We start from the raw sequence: 18,323 nt of genomic DNA on the forward strand, positions 1-18,323 counted from the left end.
CCATGCATCTCGATCCATCTTCAAAGTCTGAAGTTCAAAACTGGTCTGCAGAAAGACAGTTTAAACAAGATCGAATGCAACATTTCATAGTTGCATGCAAAATCCAATGCAGTGGGATAATTTCTTTGTACTCTATACAACCTCTTAACAAGAAATGGTAAGAATCTCAAAAGGCATGTCGGTGGGAAAACATGGCCAGTGCCAACATCAAAAATGGTAAACTGGCCAACAAACTGTCAAGTAAACAAGATTTTCCAACCCACTCTTATAGGATATCTAAGGCATTTTGAAGATCACAAATAAATTTATAGTAACATTTTAGAATAATACCTTTGTAAATTTTAAGATATTGCAACCATTGCTAGAAAGGGAAGTAACACATGAATGGATGTGTTGTAAGCCACTGAAAAAGAAGAGGTTGTGCGCATATTACAGCACTCATTTCAGACTTGATAAAATGTTTTTTTTAAAAAGGACCTATCAATGATTTAACAACTCATTCTGCAAGAACATGTCTCTTGAACATATTGTTCAGTAAGTAGTCTGCAATCTAAATTAACTAGTAACAAATAAAAAGTGTGCACAGAATTCAAGGTATATGCAATAAAGGAACAAAGTCAACAAGGACCATTAAAACAGCAACTGGCTTACAAGGAATAGTTGCAATGCTGAAATGTAACTACTGTGCATCCAACCCAAATCAGAACTGTTTGTTGGATAATTACATTTACAACACTGCTGATGTTCAGCACATGTTGTCTTCATGACCAATTGCTTACAAGGAAGTGTTTTTCCATGAATTTCTTGCACCAGTTGAAAGTTATACATAGAAAGGTAGTTACAAACATTTTCATCCTAGAAGTTGTCTGAAATGAAAACTTTACCTCTGCATGGGTTTAAAATCAAACCAAAATTTCAAATGTGAACAACACATCCTACCTTGCTGATTCATGCTTTTAAGCACCAAGTGCACAAGCACTCAAAAGATGGTAGATAAAGCAATGAGAAATTACCATTGTATATTTTTGGACTATTGCCAAAACATCAAAAGACATGAATCCAAACACCATTAAAAACAAAGTAACAGCATAGCTTTAGTGGTATTATTCTTCAGAGCAAGGCACCTTGATATAATGTGGAAAATATCTGAATTGAAGTGGAAACCTTTCAATATAGTGGCATACTCTGCGGAATGAAAAATGTTTTCTTAAAAAAAGAAAAATTCAGAGTTTGAAGTTGCATAAAAATAAACTGTCTGCACAGCAAACACTACACTTCAAATCTGTTTAATGGTTTTTTTCTACAACTTGGTACAATAATGGCATCAATTCCATTCTGTCTTTCAAGCATCCACAGCAAGGTTGGCCCAGCATATGCAATTTAAAGAGCTTTTGTGACCGTTGCAGCAAGACTTACCTGCTACAGAAGATACTGCTTTGCTAGATAATGAAGAAAAATTGGAGATTTGATAATTTTCTAACCAAGATCAATGTGTGACTGAAATCAGCTTGGGATTACTTATCAAGCAGTCACAAAATCAACAGAGAATCAGACTTATTTTTAGAAAGTTATAACTGAAGTCAAATTAGTATGATAACCCATTACAAATGACGGTGGAAATTGAACCAAGTATGTTTAGGGAATTCTACACGACTGGATGCTCAAAAAGTCTGTATTTTTAATACAAAATATTAGGTTGACAGACATCTTTTTCAAACCAAAATCATATTCAGATGGATTAGAAGCAAGCTACAAATTGTGAAATTCCCATGACAAGTATTTTGTTTGATGAAAATATGTGAATCCTCCGTTACAAAATTAAACATTCTTTTGGTATAGAAGCACCAAAATTAATAGTTAATTAGGTTGGTAAATAAATTATTATTTAAAATGCAAGAAAATTACTTGTGCACCCCAATGGTACTTGAATTGGTTCCATAACAGTTTACCTGATAAGGACTATACCATTTTATTAAGAGGAATGTGATCAATGAAAACATTTCAGTTATTGCGGGCAACAATGGTTCAATTCAGAGGAGCTATTTCCTTTTTCGTCATTAAAAACATTTTTGGGAGGGAAAGGTAGCATTTTAAAACAATTCTTTGTCAATACATAAAAATATGCTATTGTGCAATTAATTGCATTTGGGGAATTTCAGCAACGTTTCTCAATTGCTCAAGCCATTCTGGAGCCTTACCATCACATACTTTTGGAAAGCCAATGTACAAAGAAATTCAACTGAGGATGAATCTATCAAGTGTCTCTGACTATGGGAGCTTGGATTGGTAACGAGGAGAAACTACTGGTATTCAATACCAAGAGGAATACATACTTCCTAAACATATTGTCCATTTTAGCAGGGTTGTCATCTCTAAGATAGGAAGGTTCTCCAACAAGTTCCCATTATTGCTAAAATAGGTTTGATTTATTAAAAATACAGATCATTTAACACAAAATGGCCTGCTCTCAATTACCAAGTGGTTGATTAATTGACGATTTAAAAATCTTGCTTTGTTCAGCACCATGCATAAAGTTGGGACTGACAGCATAGGAGTATTTAAAACTGTTGTCTGATACAGCAATGGAGATTTAACCTCCAGCAGCACCAAAAAAAAGCAGTAATGATTCTTCATCCAGAGTCCATGAGCAATCTCAGCCAGACAAATAATATGGACTCAAATAGATAAATAGAAAGAAAATTAACATTTTGGCAGGTCCCATCATGAGACACTTTCATATTGCTACATGTTTTGCAGCCACTTTTTCATCAGAGTTGAGAATGGCACCATTGAATGAAACAGAAAATATGCAGTAACCGGAATTTGTGACGCTAATTTTTTCTTTCTCAATTATTTCTTGCACTTCCGTCAACCAGCTTACAGTAGCTATAAGCTTAAAATCCTTATTCTTTTTCCCCTTTCTCCTTCATCAACATTTGCTATTCTCTTTTTAGTTTTAAAATTGAAATAGGAAGCCTAAAAAAGTCTAGGGAAAACGATAACTACCAAATAAGACAGCAGCTTAAACTTGTATCTTTTCAGAACATTCCATTACAGCAGATGAAATACTTCAAATTGGGATCTAAACTGTATCTTTATTCAGAGATCCTTTGGTCACCTCATTCTAAACCTACAAGTTATTTTGTTTTCTTTTTTAAAGAATCCAACTTGCTTTTTACCCACTGAGAAACCAGCATTTATCATAACAGAAAAGCTGCTTGGTGAAATCACAAACTCAGTTCCATACCACTTTCCAGTCAACAGACACCTACAATGTTTTAAAATTGTAATGTCAAATACATATCTATATTTCTTTTTAAGTGAACAAGTTAGAAAATCAAAAGTCTCTGAACACAAAGCAAATAAAAAAGTAACCTAAATTATAAAAGGATGCAGTGTGTAAAACCCAGATACCTGGGTTTAATTCCAGCCTTAGGCGACTGTCTGTGTGGAGTTTACACATCCTCACCAACTCCCCCACTCAGAGTCTGTGTGGGTTTCTATGGGATGTTCTAGTTGCCTTCCACAGTCCAAAAGTGCACAGGTTAGGTGGTTTGGCCATTGGAAGTGTAGGGTTACAGGGATAGGCAAGGGGGTGCATCTGAGTGGAATATGCTTCAGAGGGTCGGTGTGGACTCGGGCTGAACGGCTTGTTTCCACACTGCATGGATTCTATGAAGCTGGAGTACAGAATTTCTCTTCAATTTCATATGTAATAAGAATATTTGACATGGTATCACATGCTCAGGTATATAGTCAACTATGAATAAATAGGTCTATGTGACAAATATAAAGCAACATGCCTGCCAATTTCCTTTCCAGCCAAAGAAAAGCAGATTGTTTCTGCTGTGCAGTATGACTGATGGTGGAAGGCACAAAGGTTACACTTAGGCAGAGAAACCCAATTTCCACAAGGTTATTTAATCAAAATTGTACTGTTTTGAATACCCATTTTAGAGCTAACCGTTTTATCAGGTTGCAGAAAAACTGTGCAATTTTATGTCATAATGCTGACAGAATGAATGAGAGGAAGCAACATTATCAAAATGATGCAATTTTAAATGGGGCTCTGGGGCCTGAAGTTTAACATACGAATATGCAAAGGAACAAATAAACTAAGCTGTTAAAAATTGTACGGGATTCATTCTTTTCTAATGAGAGTCGTGTACAAAAATCAAGTCATGCTAAACAAAAATAAGTTCTTCATTTTGCCTCAGCTGACCTTTTTCCTCAATTCACACGTGTGGAAACTCAATAAAGGGGAACAATATAAATTTTGAATGATACTGGATTAAAACATTTGAATTACAAGATTGCATAAACTCATTTTGTGTTGCTTTGAATAAGGGTGATCAAAATGTAGTCTAATTATGGTATTTAAATGATTCAATGCAGAACTATTTTCATTAGTAGGGGAATCTTGAACAATAAGCCATCACCCTCAAAATTACAGCGAGGCCGTTCAGGGGTGATAACAAACACCACCTCAAGACAAATTAAAAGCCAAGTGCTGCAGATTCTAGTGATTTCAACAGAAACAGAACTGGAAAATTTCAATAGGGTTGGCAGCATGTGTGGACAGAAACAAAGCCCAATAAAGTCATATTGGACTAGAAACATGAACAGATTTTCTGTCTCCATAGATGCTGTCAGACCTGGTGAGTTTCTCCAAAATTTTGTTTTTATATCACTTCATACAGGTAGAGATCTTTCTCAATACAATTAAAAATGCAGAAATTTGTAAGATCCTGAGAGGTAGATAAGGATAATCGCCAGATACAATGCATTATCCTCTGCCACTTCCGCCACCTACAATCAGACTCCACCACCAGAGATACATTTCCCTTCCCACCTCATTAGCATCCCACAGAGACCACTTCCTCTGCGATTCCCTTGATAGGTCCACACACCCCCACCTCTACCCCTGCCCGCCCCCCCCAAACCAACCCACCCTCCACCTTCCTTTAATGCCTTAAGCAGCATAAAACCTGCACCTTCAACTCCATCCAAGGCCCGAAATTATTCTTTACACATCCGGCAAGAGATTGCCCTGCACATCCAAATACCTCATCTACCCTGTCCCTTGCTCTTGATGTAGTCTCTTCTATACTGGGGAGATAGGACGCCAATTGGTGGAACGTTTCAAGGAACATCTCTGGGACACACACACCAATCCCACTGCCTCGTGGCCGACCACTTCAACTCTCATTCCCACTCCACCAAGGACATGCAAGTCCAGGACCTCCTCCATCTTCAAAACCAAGCCACCCAGTGTCTGGAGGAAGAATGCCTCATTTTCCACTCGGGTCCTTCCATCCACACAGCATCCAGGCCGATTTCACTAGGTTCCTCATCTCCTCTCCCTCCACCTCACCCATGATCCAACTCTCCACCGCTCTCGAATTGTCCCACCTGTCCATCTTCCTTCCCAGTTACCTTACCCCCACCCCTATTTATCTCAGCCCCTTTCCCCACCACACATTCCTGAAGAAAAGCTTATGCCAGATTCTCCTGCACCTCAGATGCCGACTGACCTGCTATGCTTTTCCAGCACCACAGTCTCGACTCTGATCCCCAGCATCTGCAGTCCTCACTTACTCTTACTGAATAGCCATAAAAAGTTTGAGTGACTAAAAAGCCTATTTGTTTTGCTGGAAGGTAGTTCAGGCCCACAAGTGACTTAGTATATTGGTAGGATGAATGAGGGAGATCATTTAAATGAAAAAAACTAGAAAAATTTGAGAGGTTTGACAAAGGTGTTCAAAATTTGATGGGGAAAAAAATTGTTCAATGATGCAAAAGCCAGACAGCACTGATTTAAGGCAATTAGCAAAAAGACCAGAGGGGAGATGAGAGTGCTCTATTCAGCAAGTTATGAACAGGAATGCACTACCTTAAATGGTGGGGAAAGCAAACTTCAAAAAAAGGATTAAACAAATAAAGAGAAATATTCACAAGGCTACAGAGAAAGACCAGGGAAATGAGACAAACTGGTTAACATTTTCAGCCAAAGGCTCACTGGAGTTAGTGGCCTCTTCTGATGTCAGTTGATTCTACGAAATAAGATGTCTCTCTTTCAAAACTCTAGACTTTGAGATTTCACACCTTTCACATACCTGGTTTTAAATTGGTTTACCTCTATCGCCTTCATTAGCTTAATATGAAATAGTCCCAATTATACATGAACAATACCCAGTTTGGATAACTAATGCTGTTATGGAAAACACCTAAATACAGGGCAAGAATACTGAAGTCACTTGTATATTTCAAAGCCTTTTATCAAAATTACCAAAATGAAATTATCAACATTGATGAACATTATTTTAAAATTGAAATTTTACTGTAAAGTTTGTATTGGTCAATGTGATTACTCAGTCATCAGAATTTAAATCAAAATTACTTTTTGTTAATTCAGTCTGAGACACCCCACAGGTCTATAATACACATTAAACTCTGCATTCTAACTCAAGAGCAGCAAAATATATAATGAAACAGTAAATTCATGAGTATGTTAATAAAAGTCTAAACCCATCAGTTCAATGTAGCAAAACAGTTAAGCATGAATGAGAATGGCAGAATGTGTAGAACTGAACAAATTTCTAAGTCACAAAGTCTGAATCTTTCCCCCTCAACTTGGCTTATTTCTCCTATCTCTGGACAGTGCCAACTTGCTTGGATGCATTCCCAAACTACGCTTCAGCACCTTATCCAACAAGCACATTATTCTTAGCAGAACATTCAGTTTGTCAACAGGTAATCTGATAGCATCAAAAAACAAGTCTTTTCCACACCCAGATTCTTAAATGGGTAACCCTTGATTTTTAAACAGTGACACCTAATTCTAGATGTAAACATCCTCCCAACATCTATCCTGTCAAGGCTCTATGGATATCAAATGTTTAAATAAAACCATTTTCATTCTTTAAAACTTTGAGTATCAACTCAATCTGTTCAATCTTTCCTCACTATCAACTCCTTTATCCCAAGAAGTTCAGCAAACCTTTTCTGAACTGCTTCCAATGCAGATATATCCTTCAGACAAGAAAATCAAATTAATACTACAGGTGATGACACCCATACATTCGTACCAAACTCTCCCTATATACTCCCCACCCCTGTCTACTTACTTACCTACCTAATTATCTACTGTACCTCATTCCAACTTATTCTCCTTCATGAACATGGACACCAAGATACCTTTGAACGACAGTATACTAAACACTTTCTCCATTCAAATAATTTTGTTTTTATAGTCTTCCTAACAAAGGTGACAATCTCACTTTCCTTCACTAGAATTCCATGTCATTTTGTTTTGTCCATTCACTTAAACCATCTATATTCCTTTTCAGTTTCTTTGTTCCCTACTCACTTGCTTTTCTACATATCTTTACATCTTCAGTAAATCTGGCTACTATACAGTCTGATCAATCATTTAATTCATAATTATTTGTAGATTGTAAAGAGTTCAGACCTTTTGCACCTCCATGCAAAACCCCACTAGTTACTGTTTGCCAACTTGAAAATGATACATTCCCAACTTGGTTTCCTGTCAGTTAACTGGTTCACGAACAATGCTAACAACGTCCCATCACCATTGGGTCTTCAAGGTTTGTGTAAAGGTTAGCAGCTCGGGTGTCAGTTGTCACGGTTGTGGGTATGTTTGATGAGCTGAGATGTTAATTTGCTGATGTTTTGTCCCCTGTCTAAGTGACATCTTCAGTGCTTTGCAGCTTCCTGTAAAGCGCTGCTGTACTGTCTCCTCTGGTATCTATTTGCTTCTGTTTCTGTTGCTTCTGGTTGTTGGTTCCGTTTGTTTGTTGTAGTGGCTGTTATATTGGATCTAGGTAAATCTGCTTGTTGATGGAGTCCATAGCTGACCGCCAGCCTTCTAGAAATTCTCTAGCTGTCCGATGATCGTTGTGTGGTCCCAGTCGAATTTGTGGTCTTTGTCATCTATGTGTATAGCTACTAGGGACAGAAATCGAGAATACACACCGGATTACCAACACCATACTCACAGGCATCAGATTAGAGACAGGAGGAAACCAACAACCAAGTCCTATTTCTGAATGTGATGATACAAAGAACAGTGAATGCACCACAAGTGTACAAGTAAGTCATATACAACAACCAGGTCCTGAATTACAACAGCAACCACTCAAATACATACAAGAGAAGCAGCATGAGGACCCTGTTTAAAAGGGCTTCAACACACAAAGGGAAGAAGAACACTTCTACAGAGTATTCGCCAATAAGGGATATCCCTGCAATTTCATCCACAGATGTCTAAGACAAACAATGTAACGAGCACATGCCATGACATAACTCACTATCCATGCTACCTTGCAGAAAAAACGTTTCTGAACTGACAGCCAGACTTCTCCAACCACTGGGATTCATGACAGCCCATAAACCGACAGCCACGCTCAGGCAACAATTATCCAGGACAAAACACCCTACATACCCATCATGTGGAAGGCTAATGTAATTTACAGGATTCCATGCAAAACTGCACAAAACACTACATAGGCAAACAGGCAGACAACTAGTAATCCGCATCCACGAACACCAACTAGCCACTAAATGCCACTCATCGCCCCTAGTAGCCATACACACAGATGTCAAGAACCACAAACTCGACTGGGACAACACAACGATCACAGGACAAGCTAAACACAGGACAGCCAGAGAATTTCTAGAGCTATAGTACTCAGCCACAGACTCCATCAAACACATTGACCTAGACCCAACATACCGGCCACTACAATGAACCACCGGAACTGGCAACCAGGAGCAGCAGAAACAGAACCAAATAAATTCCAGAAGAGACAGGTCAGCAACGCTTTACAGGAGGCTCCAAAGCACTGAAGATGTCACCTAGACAGGGAACGGAACGTATGCAAATCGGTTTCCCCGCTCAGCGAACATACTCACAACCATGACACCATTAGGTCTTATCTGAAATTATAAACTTTTACGTGAATCATCAAGTGCCTTCTGGCTATCCAAATACATTACATCTGCTGGTTCCCCTTTATTCAGCTGCTTGTTATATCTTCAAATAACCAACACTCCTCCACAAAACATCCTACTTCTTTAATAATCAATTCTTGCATTTAACCATTAGCAAACATTACACTTACTGGCTTAAGAGTTTCCTGCTATCTCCCTCCATGGATAGTTGTGTTACATGCGGTTTACTAATCCAGTAGGATCTTGCCAGAACCAATGAAATTTTGAAAAATTACAACTAATGCAACCCACTAGTTCTTTAAAAACTTAGGATGCAGAGAAACTTATCAGCCACTGGTCCCAGTTGTTTTACTAGTACTTTTTCTCCAGAGATCAAGTTCCCTCCCATCCCACTTTTGCCCTCTTCTTGGGATGCCTTTTGTATCTTTCACTGTGAAGACAGATACAAAACACTTGTTTGCTTTTTATATTTTCTGTAGAAACACTAACTGTCTTATTCCTATTACTTAGTCAAAAAAATGAAGAGAAAATGAGGTCTGCAGATGCTGGAGATCAGAGATGGAAATGTGTTGCTGGAGACGCGCAGCAGGTCAGGCAGCATCTAGGGAACAGGAGAATCGACGTTTCGGGCATTAGCCCTTCTTCAGGGCTTAGTCAAAAAAATCCCAATCTTCTGACCAACACCAGCCTTTACAGCACTACAGATACGATCACTTAGTTTCAAACCATCCTTAGCTTTCTTTATTGTTACCTTGTATCATTTTCCTGTCTCAATTTAGGTATCTTTGTTGAGAATAAAGAAACACTTCCTTAAACGTCTGCCATGCATTTTCTACGCATTTTTTCACACCAACTCAGCTAAATGTATCTTTATATCCTTTTAATTGTTTTTATTAGAATGATAGCTTCAGACCCAAATTTGTCACCCTTAAACTGAGTTTGAATCTTTCTGTTATGATCATTTGTACCTAAAAGGATCCTGTACTATGAGGCCATTATTTAATCCTGCCTTGTTACACATTACCCAGATCTAGAACATCCTGTTTGGTTCCAGAACAAATTGTTCTCTGATACTGTCCTGAATAGACTCTGAACTCATTCTCCGTTTGGTATACTTTAGGTCCCTTTTGTCTCAAAAAAAATTAGCATTTTGTTGACTTTCACCTCTTTCCTACTTCGTATCCAATTTCCTATCCACCTCTCAACTCAATTTACCCATCTCATTCTTTATCCCATTTCACAAATCCAAATTAGTGACCTGGAGAAAAGATTGATTAGACAGAAGTTAAAACAGTAGGTGAGTACTCAAATTGGAAGGAACTGACTTGTGGTGTTCTACAATGATTTGGTGCTGGGATCTCAACTACTGATGAAATTTATTAATGACTTGGCAACACAAAATTGCATATATCCAAAGATGAAGTGTTTCACATTTGTAGACCATTAAAATGTCAGATCAGGTCTGAAAAATAATCAGAAAGGCTAATAGAACAATAGACGCGATAACAACATTTTTCTGAAGTCATTTGAGGGGATGGGAATGGCTTGCTCCCATCTGTTTTAGCCAGAAGACCCAGGTTCAATACTGCTTAGAAGCTTATATACGAAAGCGTACTGCCTCTGATGTAGACTAGTTAGTGTGCATTCATGTTAACCCTCAGCTGCCCTAAATGGGAAAGATCAGTTGCAACAAGAGTATCTAGCAATAAAAAGGCACCCATTAAATCCAGGGTTTAAATAAGATTTGAAAATAAAATCAAGCTGTTCTGCACACCCATCACACATAGCTTGGGGGAAAAAATGTAGATTTTGTGGAATGCTACCATGAGTTTTAAAAAAGATTTCCAACTTAATTAACTAGATATTTTATTCTGCTGGCCCAGAGTCGATTAGGAAAGAGGGCAAGTGGAATGAGTTAAAATACATTGGCCAAGACCTCAACCAATGTGCTCAGGGATGAAAGAACTCTTTCCTATTACGGTCAGCCTTCTTTCTCTCTCCAAGATATTTTCTCCTGCCACATTGATTTCCGTCCCTTGCCCAGATTTCCCTTCTTCTTAAACACACGGTGCCATCAAGCTTCCCCACCCCCACCGCTGCTGGCTCTCACTCAGGCTTTAACCATGTAACTCCTGAGGCCTTCCCAAGTCCCAGTCTCTCCACTCCACCATTAATTTCTTCACTATCCATTTCACTGGCTCTTGTTTCCCGGTTGGTGGGGGGGGGGGTTACTGATATCCCTGATCTTCTCCAAGTCCCCTGTATTTCACTAACGGCCTAGGGTTATATTTCAGCAACATTTATTGAGCGGGTTTTGATTTGTTTTCTTTCTTTTGCGGTGTTTATTTTCCAGCCCCTTTCTCTCCATCGACACAAACAAAATGGCGCCGACTCAGCCAGCGACAAAATGACAAAGCTCCGCGGCTCCAGAGGGAGCCGGACACGGCGGCTGCCCGCTCCACGCCAGAGGGCCCGGCTCCGAAACGTCTCCGCCCTTTCCTCCCTCCACCCCGCGCCCGCTGGAGACAGCCGGCAGCCCCTCGGCTTTCTGCTCCATTTCGTTTCGCCGTTCTCCTCCTCCCGCTTTCTTACCTCGAGCAACCCGTCCTCCCGAGAAAACGGTATGCGCACGCGCAGCCCATACCGCCGACCGCCTCCATACTGCGCGCGCGCGGCCGGCTGCCTCCACTCTGCGCACGCGTGGCAACCCCACCCCCACACGCGGCGTATGACATGGAGACTGGGGTGGACAACCTTTACAATAAATCACACATTGCCAGGTGATAGTCCAGCAGGTTTATTTGCAAGCACTAGCTCTTGGAAATGCTTTAGCGCCGCTCAAAAAGCTAGTGCTTCCAAATAGACCTGTTGGACTATCAGCAGGTTTTGTGTGATTTTTAAGTTTATACAGCTATCTTTAGTAGCCACACACTCAGTTGACAAGCAACATGAGTTCGACTGGGACAACACTACTATTATAGGACAAACCAAACAGAGAACAGCCAGGGAATTCCTAGAGGCATGGCACTCATCCACAGATTCAATCAATAAGCACATCGACCTGGACCCAATATACCGGCCACTGCAGCGGACAGCTGGAACCGACAACCGGAAGTGGCAGAGACACACCACTATAAATGCCGGAGGAAAGATCACAGAAGCGCTTCACAGGAGGCTCCCAAGCACTGAGGATGTCACCGAGACAGGGACGAAATGTCTGCAACACAAATTCCCAGCTCGGCGAACAGAACCACAACAATGAGCAACCGAGCTACAAATCTTCCCCCAAACCTTTAAGTTTATACACGCGGATGCCGGCAACACGCGTGCGTTCTCCCCTCCCTCCATCTCGGCTGCCGTGACCGGGCGAACTAAGCATGCGCCTTTTGGACTGATACTTTTGCCAGGGCGCTTTAATACGTTCGAAAATTACAGGTCTCGAGGCAAAGTTCTCCAGCTCAGGTATTCACAAATATTTTAAAAATATGATTACTTATAATCAACACAATGTTATTGATGCTTTAAAAATGTATTTACTTTCTGGAATTAATCTACATAAAGAGCCGTACAGCATGGAAACAGACCCTTCGGGTCCATGTCAAGATTAGTGTGGTGCTGGAGAAGCGCAGCAGGTCAGGCAGCATCCGAGGAGCAGGAAAAATCAACGTTTTGGGCAAGAGTACTTCACCAGGAATTCATCGGCACCACTCTAATCTTGACTCTGATCTCCAGTATCTGCAGTACCCACTTCCTTCGGGTCCATGCGGATCAGATATCCTAAACTAATCTAGTCCTATTTGCCAGTATTTGGCTCCATATCCCTCTAAACCTTCCCTATTCATATACATATACAGTTGCCTTTTAATGTTTCAATTATACCAGCCTCCGCCATTCTCTCGGGCAGCTTATTTCAAATACACACCACCCTCTGCAAGAAAATGTAGTTCCTCAGGTCCTTTTTAAACTTGTTCCCCCTCACCTTAAAACTATGTCTTCAGGTTTTGAACTCCCTTACACCTGAGAAAAGACCGTGGCTATTCACCCTGTATAGGATTTTATAAGCCTCCATACAGTCACCCCTCAGCCTCCTATTCTGTTGGGAATATAGCCCCAGGCTATTCTAACTCTCGCTAAAGCTCAAACCCTCCAAACCTGGCAACATCTTTATAAATCTTTTCTGAGCCCTTTCAAGTTTAACAACATGTTTTCCATAGCAGGGAATCTTACTAAAGGTCAATAACCTTGTAGAATAAGGGGAGATATATTTCTGGTTATAGTTCAACACGTTTATTTGAAATCACAACCTTTTTGAGTGCTGCTTCTTCATCAGATGAAGTCCTGATGACACTGAAGGAGCATCGCTCTGAAAATTTGTGATTTAAAATAAACCTGTTGTACTATAACCTAGTGTCATGCCCACTAGCTAACATAGGAGTGAATCTGCACAGTTCCTGCCCTTGCTGTTGAATTCATGTATCACTGAACATCCGAGTGCGTCTGGGAAAATTAACAAACAGTGAAATTCACAACTGATCTTGGAGGAAGCTGTTTGGCAGAGGTCACAGCATAGAAACAGATAAGTGAATATTGTTAAGTGTGGCGGACATAAAGTCTGCAGCAGTGAGTAGAGTCAGTTCTTTCTTGATTATATGTTTTATTGAGATATGTCTCTTGATTAGACTTAAAAATATAAGCCATAAGTATTAAGTTAGCCTGGGGCAGTGTTTTTTAGAGGAATAAGACAGTGCTATTATCTGGGTCTGTAAACTGTAAGAAGCAAAAATGGCCTTTAGTAGAATGATATGCTCTCCTTGTCGGATTTGGGAGTTTAGGGAGAGTTTACGTGTTACTGAGGATTATATCTGCAATAAATGTCATTAGTTGTGAATCCTATCATATCAAATGGATCAGTTGGAGAGATGGTTAGAAGCAATGAGGAATTTACAAGAGCAAGGGGATGTGATGGATGGCAGTTATGGAAAGGGAAACAAAGTTGCAGTTACAGTCATATAGATGGGTTAACTCCAGGAAAGATAAGAAAGGTAGAGCAGGAGTCTTCTGCGGCTATCTCCATTTCAAACAAGTATGCTGTTTTGGAAAATGTAGGGGCTGATGGATTCTCAGGGGAATGTAGCACGAACAGTCAGGTTTCTGGCATCGAGACGGCTCTAATGCGATGAGAGGTACGTCGGGTTCCAAGAGATCAATTGTGTTAGGGAATTCTCTAGTCCGAGGTACAAATAGACATTTCTGTGGCCAGCAGTGAAAAATCAGAATGGTGTGTTGCCTCCCTGGTGCCAGGATCAAGGATGTCTCAGGGAGGGTGCAGAATGTTCTCAAGAGGAAGATGGACCAGCAGGAGTCATTGTACACATTGAAGCCAATGACATAGGAAAGCAAAAGGATGAGATTCTGAAGGGAGAATATAGAGAGTTAGGCAGGAATTTAAGAAGGAGATCCTTGAGAGTAGTAATATCTGGATTACTCCTGGTGCTGCGAGCAAGTGAGGGTAGGAATATGAGGATAGAGCAGATGAATGCATGGCTGACGAGCTGGTGTATGGGAGAAGGATTCACATTTTTGGATCATTGGAATAACTTCTGGGGTAGATGTGACTTGTACAAGAAGGACATATTGAACCTGAATTGAAAGGGGACTTGCAGGAGATTTGCTAGAGCTGCTCAGGAGGATTTAATCTAGTAAGGGGGGGGGGGGGAACCCAGAGAGATAGTGAGGAAACATTTAAATATGAGACTGGTACAGTTGAGAACAAAAACACGTCAAACAGTCAGGGCAGGCAGGGACAAAGCAGAGAACAAGGTAGGACTGATAAATTAAACTGCATTTATTTCAATGCAAGTGGCCTAACAGGAAATGGAGATGAACTCAGAGCAAGGTTAGGAACATGGGACTGGGATATCATAACAATTACAGAAACATGGGCAGGACTGGCAACTTAATGTTCCAGGATACAAATGCTCCAGGAGGGATAGAAAGGGAGGCAAGAGAGGAGGGGGAGTGGCGTTTTGGATAAGGGATAGCATTACAACTGTGCTGAGGGAGGATATTCCCAGAAATGCATCCAGGGAAGTTATTTGGGTGGAACTGAGAAATAAGAAAGGGATGATCACCTTATTGGGATTGTATTATAGACCCCCCTAATAATCAGAGGGAAATGGAGAAACAAACTTATAAGAAATAAGAAAGGGATGATCACCTTATTGGGATTGTATTATAGACCCCCCTAATAATCAGAGGGAAATGGAGAAACAAACTTATAAGGAGATCTCGGTTATCTTTAAGAATAATAGGGTGATTATGGTAGGGGATTTTAACTTTGCAAACATAGACTGGGACTGCCATAGTGTTAAGGGTTTAGATGGAGAATAATTTGTTAAGTGTGTACAAGAAAATTTTCTGACTCAATCTGTGGATGTACCTGCTAGAGAAGGTGCAAAACCTGAGACTTCCTCTTGGAAAATAAGGCAGGGCCGTTGATAGAGGTATTTTGGGGCCAGTGACGATAATTCTATTAGTTTTAAAATAGTGATGGAAAAGGGAAGACCAGATCTAAAAGTTGAAGTTCTAAATTGGAGGAAAGTTAATGTTGACGGTATCAGGCAAAAACTTTCAAAAGCTGACTGGGGGCAGATGTTCACAGGTAAAGAGACGGTTTGAAAATGGAAAGCCTTCAGGAATGAGATAACAAGAGTCCAGAGAATGTATATTCCTGTCAGGGTGAAAGGAAAGGCTGGTAGGTATAGGGAATGCTGGATGACTAAAGAAATTGAGGGTTTGGTTAAGAAAAAGAAGGAAGCATGTGTCGAGTATAGACAGGATAGTTCAAGTGAATCCTTATAGAGTATAAAGGCAGTAGGAGTATACTTAGGAGGGAAATCAGAAGAGCAAAAAGGGGACATGAGATAGCTTTGGCAAATAGAGTTAAGGAGAATCCAAAGGGCTTTTACAAATACATTAAGGACAAAAGGATAACTAGGGAGAGAATAGGGGCCCCTCAAAGATACTGCCTGACCTGCTGCGCTTTTCCAGCAACACATTTCCACCCCTCAAAGATCAGCAAGGTGACCTTTCTGTGGAATCGCAGGAGATAGGGGAGATACTAAATGAATAGTTTGCATCAGTGTTTATGTGGAAAATGACATGGAAGGTAGAGAATGTAGGGAAATAGATGGTGACAGCTTGAAAAATGTCCATATTACAGAGGAGGAAGTGCTGGATGTCTTGAAATGCATAAAGTGGATAAATCCCAGGACCTGATAAGGTGTGCCCTAGAACTCTGTGGGAAGCTAAGGAAGTGATTGCTGGGCCCCTTGCTGAGATATTTGTATCATCGATAGTCACAGGTGAGGTGCTGGAAGACTGGAGGTTGGCAAACGTGGTGCCACTGTTTAAGAAGGGTGGTAAAGACAAGCCAGGGATCTATAGACTGGTGAGCTTGACTTTGGTGGTGGGCAAGTTGTTGAAGGGAATCCTGAGGGACAGGATGTACATGTATTTGGAAAGACAAGGGCTGATTAGGAATAGTTAACATGGCTTTGTGCGTGGGAAATCATGTCTCACAAACTTGATTGAGTTTTCTGAAGAAGTAACAAAGAAGTTTGCTGAGGGCAGAGCAGTAGATGTGATCTATTAGGGCTTCAGTAAGGCATTCGAAAAGGTTGCCCACGTGAGACTGATTAGCAAGGTTAGATCTCATGGAATACAGGGAGAACTAGCCGTTTGGATACAGAACTGGCTCAAAGGTAAAAGACAGAAGGTGGTGGTGGAGGGTTGTTTTTCAAACTGGAGGCCTGGGACCAATGGAGTGCCGCAAGGATCGGTGCTGGGTCCTCTACTTTTCGTCATTTACATAAATTATGTGGATGCGAGCATAAGAGATACAGTTAGTAAGTTTGCAGATGACACCAAAATTGGAGGTGTAGTGGACAGCAAAGAAGGTTACCTCAGATTACAACAGGATCTTGATCAGATGGGCCAACGGGTTGAGGAGTGACAGATGGTGTTTAATTTAGATAAATGCGAGGTGCTGCATTTTGGGAAAGCAAATCTTAGCAGGACTTATACACTTAATGGTAAGGTCCTAGGGAGTGTTGCTGAACAAAGAGACCTTGGAGTGCAGGTTCATAGCTCCTTGAAAGTGGAGTCGCAGGTAGATAGGATAGTGAAGAAGGCATTTGGTATGCTTTCCTTTATTGGTCAGAGTATTGAGTACAGGAGTTGGAAGGTCATGTTGTGACTGTACAGGACATTGATTAGGCCTCTTTTGTAATTTTGCCTGCAAATCTGGTCTGCTTCCTATTGGAAAGATGTTGTGAAACTTGAAAGGGTTCAGAAAAGATTTACAAGGATGTTGCCAGGGTTGGAGGATTTGAGCTATAGGGAGAGGTTGAATAGGCTAGGGCTGTTTTCCCTGGAGCGTTGGAGGCTGAGAGGTGACATTATAGCAGTTTATAAAATCATGAGGGGCATGGATTGGATAAATAGACAAAGTCTCTTCCCTGGGGTGGGCGAGTCCAGAACTGGAGGGGCATAGGTTTAGGGTGAGAGGGGAAAGATATAAAATAGATCTGAGGGGCAACTTTTTCACGCGGAGGATTTCATGTATGGAATGAGCTGCCAGAGGAAGTGGTGGAAGCTAGTACGATTGCAACATTTAAAAGGCACCTGGATGGGTATATGAATAGGAAGTGTTTGGAGGGATATGGGCCGGGTGCTGGCAGGTGGGACTAGATTGGGTTGGGATATCTGGTCAGCATGGACGGGTTGGACCAATGGGTCTGTTTCCGAGCTGTACGTCTCAATAATTTCTGACTTTGTCCACCCCAGTCCAACACCAGCACCTCCACGTCACGGGTACATTTCGATTCAACCTGTTCAGAGATGTTAAATCGCATTTCTGCAGCATGTGGGACTTGAGCCTAGGCCTCTGGGCTCAGAGATATGGTCGCTACCATTACACCATGAGGACCCTTAGAATTGAGGGGATTCTGTAAAACTATGGGATGATGTGTTTTAAAAAAGATCAGAGAGGATTCTCAGAATTCTGGTCGATTTTGAGAACAGGAAGCTACAGCATCAGAATTTTTATTTTAAAACTCATGCAAGGAAATGTGGATTGTGTTTTAGACAGGCAAGGAAACCTGTTTTGCCCATGAACAAGTGGGAAAACTCCAACTTAGCTGCTGAAGGCAAGAAAACCTCCAGACAATGGGAAACTGACATTTTGAATGGAAAAGAGTAGGAAAATTCCCAGTAAACAGAACAGAGATAATTTAATGGTATTTGGCAGAATTTGAAACTTCAAAAGAGGAGAAATACTACAGCATTAA

At 40.7% G+C, this 18,323-nt stretch overlaps 1 protein-coding gene and 1 long non-coding RNA gene across 3 annotated transcripts in view; one reads left to right on the plus strand and one right to left on the minus strand.

The window, feature by feature from the left end:
- LOC122556833 (matrin-3-like) overlaps nucleotides 1-11,583 on the minus strand; it is a 54,681-nt gene extending 43,098 nt beyond the window's left edge. Inside the window, exon 1 of one of the 2 annotated variants that reach the window (XM_087995510.1) lies at nucleotides 11,566-11,583. The gene's annotated coding sequence lies outside the window, so the exon portion shown is untranslated. The remainder of the gene's footprint in view (nucleotides 1-11,565) is intronic. The other variant, XM_043704063.2, reaches the window with a different exon arrangement.
- Nucleotides 11,584-11,665: 82 nt separating this feature from the next.
- Nucleotides 11,666-18,323, plus strand: part of LOC148147593 (uncharacterized) — an 83,017-nt gene continuing 76,359 nt past the window's right edge. Inside the window, exon 1 of the long non-coding RNA XR_015759834.1 lies at nucleotides 11,666-12,435. This is a non-coding gene — a long non-coding RNA (uncharacterized LOC148147593). The remainder of the gene's footprint in view (nucleotides 12,436-18,323) is intronic.

Source organism: Chiloscyllium plagiosum, unplaced genomic scaffold (assembly GCF_037043375.1).
Source record: "Chiloscyllium plagiosum isolate Xiang-an unplaced genomic scaffold, Cpla_swu_hap1 HiC_scaffold_16, whole genome shotgun sequence".
NCBI classification, from domain to species: domain Eukaryota; kingdom Metazoa; phylum Chordata; class Chondrichthyes; order Orectolobiformes; family Hemiscylliidae; genus Chiloscyllium; species Chiloscyllium plagiosum.